Below are 10,926 nucleotides of genomic sequence, written 5' to 3'. Positions count from 1 at the left end.
AAGGCAAAAACAGTGGCCTAGATGTGCTGTTACAGTGGCTTCATTATGACCCCGGTTTGAGCGGGACGAGGACAGAGAGGGTTCAGAGAGATCAATTACAAGACATTGATTTAATTTCACACAAATGGCCAGCTCACACTAAAATAAATACTTCTGCTAATAAAGACACTGAAAAGGTTCTATCAAAGTGCTAATCCCCCTAACTGGATATACAGGTGAAGGCGCAGTCCTATGCCCCTAAATAATGACATCAGCAATAAAACAAAGATATTGTCTTAACTAAAGCAGGCCTGGAAATGAAATGAAGGGCTGACTCTTGCGTTTCCTACAGGGAGGCTGAAGTTGAGGAGCGTGGGGATGGTGATGCTAAGGGGGGGGGTAAGAAGCCATCCTCCACTACATTAAGGGATCCTGCTGCTCCCTGAAAATGAGTATTGATCCTCTTAGGGCTGGGATCGTTTAGGAGATTAATGTGAGCAGCGGTGAGCTTCGTGGTGCAGGACTAAGGGATAAGCTCAAAGGGGGCCAGGCCAGCCAGCCAGCCTGCCCTGCCTGCCTTGGCCTGCCTTGGCCTGTCTTGCCTGCCTTGGGATCTACGCGGCCTGTGGAGGGGGCCTGGTGTGGGGTTGCATTCAAAGTGGGGGCCAGTTTTGCTCCGTGCATCCATGGCCCCCACGAACGCCATGCCATCTGGACTCTCCGCTGAAAAGAGAGACTCAGCTGTGAGTTTGTGGGGGGCTGAAGGGTGGGTGGGGGGAGACGGAGAGGAAAAGATGGAGACGGCAGAGAGAGAGAGAGGGTGCAGAATAGAAACAATTTGCAGAACATGAAAGAACGTTGGATCTATAGCGAATTGAACAAAAGCAGGTAGGATGGACAAAAGGGAAGAAAAAATGCGAGTGAAGCAACAGGGGAAATGAGAATAAAATAGAGGAACAGAAAGTACAAAACGAGAGTGACAGAAAAGGTACACCCTGCCCATGTCCAAACAGAGAGGAGAGGAGAGGAGAGGAGAGGAGAGGAGAGGAGAGGAGAGGAGAGGGGGGGCAGTGGCAGTGATAGAGGGAGACAGACTAAAGACTAAACTGCTTAATCTTTCCCAAGAGACAGCAGCTAAATGTGAGGTCCTCCCTTCCTTCCACAGACCACCAACCCCCACACAACACTATCACCACCATGGCCCTCAGCACAGCGCTCAGCTGCAGTCAAGGCTGTTATTGAGCTAGCGTGCGCATGCTCACACACACACACACGCACGCACACACACCACAGAGTGCACTAAAAGTTATGGCAGGTAAAAGTGACATTTTATTTGTATTTTGTGTTGCTTTTAATGAGTGTATGTACAATGAATAACAAATAATTGTGTGTTTTTGCATGCCACTTCTGTGTTGAGTATATCAGTCTGCTGAGGTCAAGTCACCCCTAGGGAAATTTCTCACAAGTTTTTATGAGTATTGAACAGTTGCTGAATTTGCAATGTCAGACCCATATGCTCAACAATGCAATGTTTTGAGGACTAGATGTCAATCTCACATAGTTTTGCTCCACCAGGCAGGAGAACTTTCAACCCACTTCCTTCTTCCTCAATGGCTTTTCTTTCTTTTCTTTTCTTTTTTACACAGGAAGTAGCTGATAAACTGGAGCGAGCCACACCCCAAACATCTCAGATAATGGGGTTCTGAAGAGGTCAGGACCCAAAATACTGATTGGATACTAATTTATATGGAACACGATGTACCTTCAGAAGTTAAGTGATTTAATTTGGGCAATTTTGGTTAGTTTTAATGACTTTAATCCATGGCGTCCCTATTGGGAATGTCATTATAGGCCAAAATGTTTGAAGATTTTTCCAGAATACAGCACAGCAGCTGATCTACATGCTCACGATGTTGCGATGTGACATGCAATTTATTTTCTCTGGCCAAACTCTGTGTTTTGTACAAGGGCAAATTCGTATGCTGGCGCAAGGCAAAAACAGTGGCCTAGATGTGCTGTTACAGTGGCTTCATTATGACCCCGGTTTGAGCGGGACGAGGACAGAGAGGGTTCAGAGAGGTCAATTAAAAGACATTGATTTAATTTCACACAAATTTGGGCAATTTTGGTTAGTTTTAATAACTTTAATCCATGGCGTCCCTATTGGGAATGTCATTATAGGCCAAAATGTTTGAAGATCTTTCCAGAATACAGCACAGCAGCTGATCTACATGCTCACAATGTGTTGCGATGTGACATGTTATGTAGATAAGCATTTTTTTTTTAATATAGGGCTCATAAGTGGTTCAAACATTTGTTTGAAATATATATATATTTTTTACTTCATACTGTCTCTCTCTATCGCCCCCCTTTTCTCTCTGTCTCTCTCTCTCTTCAATTGCTAGGACAAAATCTGTATAAGATTAGATAGCAGGTCCCATGGGGTGACAGGAGGATGATAGGCCACAGCAGCACCTCCCCACACTCACCCTAAAATAAACAAACAGAGACTCCTCTGTCTCTCCCATGATTCCACTGGGAGGCTTTTCCAGAGGGCTGTGTGAGGGCTGCTGACCTGAAGGTGATCGTAATGCCGCCTGCCTCACCAGCAGTCCAAGACACATACTTATCTTGGCTAGCCTGTGTTTAAATGTAGACATACATGAACTTATATCCTCACACACGCACACACACGTGCACTGACATGTAGGCTACTCGGAGATTCATATAGGCCCAGCGGCGTGCGATATCCCAGAGACCTTGCCCCCAGTCCTCCCCACCGTTCTGTGATTGTCAAAGGAGACAGCTATCCCCTGGAAACCCCGGGGTTGAATTTATACTGTGTTTGTTGGACAGCCGGTTGCATTTTACTGCTCATTTGTCATGACTGCTGGAATGGCCGCCATGCGTTTTGCAAAGACGTCAGGCTCAGTATATCAAGGTGTTATTTTTGGAGGCATCCTTCCCCTGCATTTGAAATTGCTCCGCGATGAAATAATACCTGTGAATGGAGTTGTAGCCCTACTGTGGTAAAAAGAGAGGGGGGGGGGGGGGGGGGGGGGTGTACACTCAGGTGATGCAGGTTGGATATAGTCACTGTCGGGCAAAAACCTCATATATCCATAATACAACTTTTTATATATTTTTGTAAATGAATGCCCTACTTTGTCATACTACAGTCAGCGTCACAATCCCTGCTGAACAGGCAACTCCGACCAACCTGTAGGAGTCACTAGTGCAGCAACAGAGAGCACCTTCCACAACAGGCTTTCCACCCTCGAACACTGCCAATTGTGTTCGTTGGAGCGCCTGGCCAAGCCGGATGCACCGTGGAAAAATTGAACCCTGCCGTCTCCGCGGTGGCGGGCAGGAACTTTACCCCTGCGCCACCCCGATGCCCCTGTCCTTCAGTCTTGCGCTAATGTGATGGACATGTTGGTCTATCGTTGTGAAAGGTTTTTCCAGATTCATAGCTTTCCCACGGGCTGGTGAAAAATGCTTTACTTACAAGTTTGACAGTTGTTAAAACAAAGTCTACCGACGACGACATGAACATAAAAATGGTTCCGAATTATGAAGAAAGTCAACTTGCTCCCACAATTTTAAATGTGTTAAATATACATTTAGGGGTCCTTCTGGGTGGCGTAGAGGTAAAATATTTGCCCACCACTGCAGAGACCGAGGTTCAATACCTGGCAGCAGTGCCTTCGGCTTGGCTGGTCGCCCCAACAAACACAATTATGTCCTACTACTGGTTGGTTGTGGTACCTATTCAGTGGGGAGATGAGGCAATAATCATAGTTTTGTTCATTATGAATAGATTTTTTTTTGTTTATTGGATTTTCCACAGGAGCATTCAATATCAAAATTGCAGATACATAATAGCTTCCTCCAGTGCAATCCATCAAATACAAAATTGCATGAATTGATTTTTCTGATTGACAGGCATCCATAGAGATAAAACCATATTTTATATTGGTGGTTGCATCTCACCAAATGGTTTAATGAGCAATCAAAAGAATAGAACATGTAATGGTCCATTTAGACACTATCTAAGGGTTAGGGTCCAAATTAACATTTCAAGTACATCCCACCTAAAGGAAGGAAGTCTCTGAATAAGATCAAGGGTCACTTACCATACGTATTTGGTGAAAATAGGTGAACATTCTGTGAAAATAGCAGACCTGGGGGACCCCAGTGCCAGTCAACAAAGTTAATCAGGGTTTTAGTGATCAATATGAGTAATAAAGGTATAATTCTGTCTATCTGAGGAGAAACGTTTGATGCACATCAAACAATAATGACAATGAAGGTTGTTTTTGATCAACTCAATTGATCACCTTAATAGCCCAGTCTGTTCACCTGGTAGATGGTAGGCCTATATACTGTAGACCTTGACGTAGAGGTTAGAATTGGTGGAATATGATGCCAGTCATTCATTCCCAGGAAAATCCATCCTCTCTGGTTCTCTTCCACAATCCCATCAAGTGTTAACCAATTTCAACTTGGGGTCCCTATTCTGGGCATGACATTATAGACAAACACTTTAAAAAATGTAATTTTTAAAATGTGCACACATTCTTTTTTAAATGCTCGCGAGCATGTAGATTGGCTATTTTCAATAATATGAAAGTATAAAATAGAGTTTAACCGGTTAAATTGGGTTGGATCAAACATGACTAACATGGTGACTAACAAATACAGTCATCCTGACCTAGAACAATTTATGACTATTAGCATAAAAATACCTATATTTGATAATGAAAGCAATCACTGAGTAGGCTTGTAATGCACCTTATAATCCCCATTCTTTATTTTAGCAATAACTATGTGCTTGTCTGCCTGCGTGTTTGCTAAGAGTGTGAATCTTAATACAGAGTGTGATGTGAGAACCTGCTGCTCCCCTACTCCCACACGTACGCACACACAGAACATTTTCCTTTGGATGCAATAAGTGGAACATCTCATCATAATATTGTACATCGTAGAAGCCAGCCAATCACTTTGGTGTCCCTTTACCCAGCCTCTTTCAACCTGACGTCCCTTTTGGCCATGTGATAAATAGCAAAAAATAGCAGATCTACAAGCTCACAACTAGCTTGATCTGCTATTTTACCGCAGTGTGACACTGTCGTACAATGAAGTATAGAATAGGGCTCGTGTGGTTAAGCCGTGGTTGTCAAACAGCTTGTCTCTGCTGCTCCAAGCAGCCGTCCCTGTCAAGCAGTTTTCATTAAGCGCAGAATCGCCATGGGCCTCGCCATGGCGGATTTAATGCAATTTCACAGCTCAAGAGTCCACGCAGCTCACTTCAGGGTCCAACCTTGACCACCCGCACCTTTACAAGACCCAGGGAGAGGTGCTGAAAGGGTGATGGGCTGTTGCTCAGCTTTAGGAGGGGAACGGGAGCTCCGAAATTAAATTCCAGCACAGGAAATGACTGCAATAATAACATAACACTCTGTTAGGCTTTGGAAATAAACATGCGGGGAGATAGTCCTCCTTAAGTGTTCAGAACGAGGGGGTCAGGAAGGGGAAACAGGTTCTGCAGTGGATACATTAAGTAACCCCATGTGGAAGGTTTTCTTTTTTTATGGCATGGCTTCTCAGAGGCGAGCTATAGAACACTGGTTCCCCCCTGTAAAATCCATAGTGTTCATTTAACACAGGACCCGTGAGGGTCCATTTGATTCCATTTGTACAATCTCAGAGTTACAGACCTGTAAGGGTCCAAACCCTTACAGACACACAAACCCTCTTATAGACTCTGGAAGTGTCTGTCTGTCTCTATTTTTCATCTTTTTTTTTATACCGCTGGATAGATCAGCTGCAAATTTGGCAAATGTCTTGTACACACTGCCAGTAGGCCACATAAGTATGACACTCATTTCTTTCCAAATATGTTTTATACTTTTTGAAATATTTAACTTTCATTTCATAATTGAAATGTCAGTGTCAGTGGGGCTCAGATCAGGCTGAAACCTTTCCCAAAATTGTATGTCATAGATATGTCAGATGACTGGCGTCATAGATGACACAGGCCGGTGACACGAAGTCCGATATCCACATTGGAGCTATTTTTTTATATCTGTTTGAGAATAGGAGGGGACCTAGTATTAGTATATACCCCTTTGGGACTCCAGTCAATAAAGTATATAGGGGCCCGGTCCGCTGGCCTAGCAATTCGGGCAGTTAGGCTCTAATGTAGCCTGACAGCGCATCGTGGGTTCGAGTCCCGTTCCCAACAATCTGCATGCAACAATCTGCTGCATGTCTCTCCCCATCTCTCTCTCCCTGTTTCATGTCAAACTCCACTATATAAATAATTAAAAATATATATAGTATATAGGGTTAAAGTGGTTAACCCATCAAGCATGTGTATGGGTGTTGTGTCTGTGTGTCTGAGTATTCACATAGGTGTTCACATAATATGCATGCATGTTGTGGATGTGCATATTCCTCCACATGTGTTCTGTAGGTGTAACTGTAAAACTGTGCTGACCTCCTGAGCGTTCACCTCAGAGGTGTGAAGCCCAACAGAACGCCAAAGGTCCCTCCTGCAAACACATGCAGACTGTCACTCGTCAAAACCCAATGTAACATCTGGATGGACCTCAAATGAGATAGCCAAGTGTTTCATTTTTGGGGTTTTACAACTCTGGAGAGGGCGAGGGCGTCTTGGCTCCGAGACTCGACTCTCGTACAGGAGAAGGAATCCAGAGAACAACAAAGCCAGAGGGAGATTATAGGCATGTAAGAAATCTCTGACACACGTGTGCAGTCTCACACACACACACACACACACACACACACACACACACACACACACACACACACACACACACACACACACACACACACACACAGACACACACACACAAACACACACACACACACACACACGCACACACGCACGCACGCACACACGCACGCACGCACACACACACGCATGCACGCACGCACGCATGCACGCACGCACACACGCTCGCACACACACACACACACACACGCACGCACACATGCATATGCATGCATGCACGCACGCACGCACACACACACAACATGGTTGCATGCACACTCCAAACACATCCTCCAGATAATCCAGTAAGAAATGAAAGGCTACATCTCATTTGTTTGTCCCTTCAGGTTCCAGATGTCTCTGTCTGTTTCTCTCTCTTTGTTTCTCTCTCTCTCTCTCTCTCTCTCTCTCTCTCTCTCTCTCTCTCTCTCTCTCTCTCTCTCTCTCTCTCTCTCTCTCTCTCTCTCGCTCTCTCTCTCTCTCCCCATCTTTTCCCTTCTCCCCTTGCTCCTGGATCAGTTGTGCAACACAGCCCCTTTGGAAATATCCTGTACTTAATGTGCTGGATACTATCATTACTACAAGGCCACACACAGTGGGCTGTGACTTTCATAATGCCAGGCAAATTACACCTTGACATCCCGACCATCTGTTCATGGTTCATAATAACAACTCATAATATCACTGTGTCTCAATAAGAGGTTTACAATTAAATGTAAAGCCACAGAGAACTCACTGAAGAGTCTCTATTTGTACAAAGGAAATACAATCTTAAAGTTAGGCAATGGGTAACCCAGGAAATGAGTCAAAAGTGACAACCATTTAATACGATGTACCACATTTGGCAACATCCTGGGTTCAAATCCATCTCTTGACCCGAGTTGCATGTCAGCCCCTTTCTCCACCCCCCTGCTTCACAGCAAAACCTTGACTTTCAGTTGAACTCAGGTCGGTGTATAAAAATGGTCCCCTCAAGGATTGCCTGTAAAATAGACCTATAAGGGCCCCCTTTGCATTGTCAGAGTTAAACAACACTCTCTCTGCTGTGCTTTCTAATAAAGCAGAAACACACAAAAATTAACCTTTAAAAAGGCAAAACAACAATCAAACAGTCCTTCAACATTAGGGAATCGTGAAGAAGAGAGGTTCATGGTTATTCAGTGTATCCAATGAGGTGTACATTCTATTCATTTCATATTTCCATAAGGTTGCATATGAATGTAGTCCATGCCAGCCATGCCTGTAATAGGGAGGTAATGTATTCAACGCCAATGGCAAAAAGGTACGCTTGAAACGTGCCTCACAGAAGCAGGAGTGTTCAACTTGACAGTGGACACATACATAATGAGGCTAACAAAGATATGAATATTTAAGATCAAAGCATGTCACCTCCAATTATCAAGACACCTCATTGTCTCCTATAATGAGCAAAGCAAATTAATTATATCTATGGAGTGAATTGTCAATAGGAAATCTTCACACTATATAGAAAAGACAAAGATTGCTACAGTATCTTTGAAATTGTTTTGACATTTACAGAGATTAGACGAACTGGGTGATAACACACTGAAATACCACATTTCCTCCACAATGGTTTCTTCCTCTATGATTATGTTATATTGTAGGGTTATTAATTGACACTTCCAAGCACTTCCGAGTTCCAAGTGCGATAATAATTGCACTTAAGGGAGCTATAGTGCATGGAGTACGTGGACCTTCTTTCTTGTCTTCTCTTGGTCCAGCACTCGCTTTAAACAGTATTTGGAGGTGCTCGACAACTTTTATTGTTCGTATATTGTAGTAAGCCTGATTTATACTCTGTCGTATGGTGGAGTGTAAATTAAGTATTCTTCACACTTTGTCCAGGGTGGCAAGGCCAGGTCCATGCAGCTGTTATTCATGCTGACCTGTAACTCATGACATGTCATTCCTGAGCTGACTGAGGACATTTGGCTCTGCAGAAATGCAGGTACATACCATAGGAGAGAATAAATTGGTCCATATAACCTTTCCGTGAGCTCCTGATTGCTGGGTTTATAAGAGTGGGTGGGCTGCACAGCAGCAATGTCTGACATTCTCTTGAGCCTAAAAGCGACACTGAGAGCGTATTTTCCTGTTTCCAACCATTAAGTCATAACTTATATTGCTGAAAAAACATCTTCACTTACAAAGAAAGTAAAGTAAAGTAAAGTGAGGGGTTTTGTAGTTCCACTGCAAGCGAGATGCAAGAGAGGATTGCCTTGATAGTCCAACCTGCTCCAGTCTCCCTCTTTGTATACCTTCACAGATGAGAATGAACCTGCCACCAGTTGAAATGGTTTAGTGAGCAGAACACTGATCGATACTGTCATTATCCTGAAGCAATTCTTAATTCTATTTAGCCCTGAGCCTTGTATTGATTTGAAGTAGAAATGCCACAACTACTTCTTTCATGGTAAAAAAAAAAGAAAGAACGGATCTTGGACCCAGCCTAGTATGTGGGGACTGTATACTGTAGGTATACAGTCATGTATACATGCTAATCCTTTGGACGTAAACAATAGATTATTTATAGAGTGCTACCTGAGCATTTCGTGAGATGAATCAGTCATAAGCCAGAAATGCTAATGATCGATACCCTCGGGTTCTGCAAAAGCATTAGAGTGTGACTTTCATCAGGTGTTTCAGTCATAAACAAGTAATATTTATGACTGATACCTCAGTCAGTGTTTCATCAAGGCGTGCACAGAAACAGTCGGCTCTCTTTCATATCCTGTTTTTAGAGATGAGAAATATTGATATTACTTGTGGAGTGCTATCAGCATGAAACAGAACCTTTCAGCAGAGCAGTTGTCACAACACCTGTAGCTAAGTTCCTGATTGCATTTATTTGTTTTCAAATGATCTGTTGTGTTGCTGTTTCACTGACAGAGAGAACCTAATGAGAGAAAATTCCCTAAGTGAATGAAGTCTGTTTCTCTCTGTGACTCTCTCTCTCTCCCTCTATTTCTTTTCTCTTGTCTGTCTCTTGTCTGTCTGTCTGTCTGTCTCGCTCTCTCTCTCTCTCTCACGCACGTCACACACACACACACACACACACACACACACACACACACACACACACACACACACACACACACACACACACACACACACACACACACACACACACACACACACACACACACACACACACACACACACACACACACTCTGCGGGGAGCAAGGCCACCTGCCAGGGACTATAGACTGTGGCCTATGACAGTGGTTGATAGAACAGGACATGTGTAGCCTCAGGTGACTCAAACTGCAAAACTAACACCATGCTTCACTGCACCAAGACCCCAGTGTAAAAGGTAGGTAGTTAAGAAGGTTACAATTGTGTGTGTGTGTGTGTGTGTGTGTGTGTGTGTGCGTGCGTGCGTGCGTGCGTGCGTGCGTGCGTGCGTGCGTGCGTGCACGTGTGCATGTCTGTCTGTGTGTGTGTGTGTGTGTGTGTGTGTGTGTGTGTGTGTGTGTGTGTGTGTGTGTGTGTGTGTGTGTGTGTGTGTGTGAGTGAGTGTTTAGTGAGAGTGTGAGTGTTTGTGCACAAATTTGTGTGCGTGTAATAATAAATGAATTCATCCTGAAACTCGATCCTCAACCACTCCTAAAAATGGTAGGGTTCTGTAGGTCCATTAGATGAGCACTAAAAGTACGTCACTGTACGTGTAAACACAGTAATTAAATCAGAATCAGAATCAGAAAGCACAAAATATATATATATTTTTAAATTGAATTAAATTAATTATTAAAAAAAAAGACATTATTATTATCAATAATATAATAATAATAATAATAATAATAATGATTATAATAATAATATTCCCTAAACCCTAAAACCTAAGTGTCTTCTAAGTTTCAGTATAGGCAAGATCTAGCCTTGGATCAAGACTATCATTTTTTACCACAATAGAAATATTATTTAAATCCATTCATATTTAATATTAGTACAGTGTATGTGAGGGGAACATTAGCCGAAACTAGCAGATCTACAAGCTCACAATGCCTCGCACTGCAAGGCGTTGTGAGCTTGTAGATCGGCTATTTTCAGCAAAGATGTTTTTTTGGGGGGGGGGGGGTTTGGTTAATACATTACTGAAACATCCAACACAGCACTACACAATGAT

The 10,926-nt window shown here is 43.3% G+C and overlaps 1 protein-coding gene across 1 annotated transcript in view; it reads left to right on the top strand.

The window, feature by feature from the left end:
* The first annotated feature begins 10,007 nt into the window (after window positions 1–10,007).
* znf438 (zinc finger protein 438) overlaps window positions 10,008–10,926 on the top strand; it is a 62,420-nt gene continuing 61,501 nt past the window's right edge. Inside the window, exon 1 of the mRNA XM_084048971.1 lies at window positions 10,008–10,113. The gene's annotated coding sequence lies outside the window, so the exon portion shown is untranslated. The remainder of the gene's footprint in view (window positions 10,114–10,926) is intronic.

This window comes from Gymnoscopelus microlampas (genome assembly GCF_963454915.1).
Source record: "Gymnoscopelus microlampas genome assembly, chromosome: 22".
Classification (NCBI taxonomy): domain Eukaryota; kingdom Metazoa; phylum Chordata; class Actinopteri; order Myctophiformes; family Myctophidae; genus Gymnoscopelus; species Gymnoscopelus microlampas.
Note: the sequence above shows the minus strand (reverse complement) of the source record. Positions and strands in the feature narration are given on the sequence as shown.